Source organism: Penaeus monodon, chromosome 25 (genome assembly GCF_015228065.2).
Source record: "Penaeus monodon isolate SGIC_2016 chromosome 25, NSTDA_Pmon_1, whole genome shotgun sequence".
In the NCBI taxonomy this organism is placed as follows: domain Eukaryota; kingdom Metazoa; phylum Arthropoda; class Malacostraca; order Decapoda; family Penaeidae; genus Penaeus; species Penaeus monodon.
In genome coordinates, this window is record NC_051410.1 from 3,128,121 (window position 1) to 3,128,470 (window position 350).

Sequence of the window (350 nt, forward strand, 5' to 3'; positions counted from 1 at the left end):
CGAATTCCAAGTGTTATAGGCCGAGAATACACCGCCTTGGAGAGACTCATCGTGAGTTTAAACTTACTTAAATCCTTCAACATTTTTGATGGATTTGCGTCGTACACTTTGAAGGTTGCGAGGCGGTCAGTGGTCCCGTTTTATCTACAATATCGCTGGCTAGATTTATATATAAAAACATGTAGCGTTTATGTTAAAGCGTGTGTTTGGAGTTGCTTGCTTTTGTAAACATTATTTCGTTTTTTTTTTCAATTGTCAGGATGGGGGGGGGGGTGATATTGCGTTTATGATGGTTGTTTTGTAGTTTCATTACTGATAACGTTATTATTGTCACTTTATAATTGTATTTT

At 36.9% G+C, this 350-nt stretch overlaps 1 protein-coding gene across 1 annotated transcript in view; it reads left to right on the forward strand.

Annotated features, from left to right (window-relative positions):
• Nucleotides 1–350, forward strand: part of LOC119589488 (putative ferric-chelate reductase 1 homolog) — a gene marked incomplete at its 3' end in the record, with an annotated part of 79,837 nt that overhangs the window by 10,002 nt on the left and 69,485 nt on the right.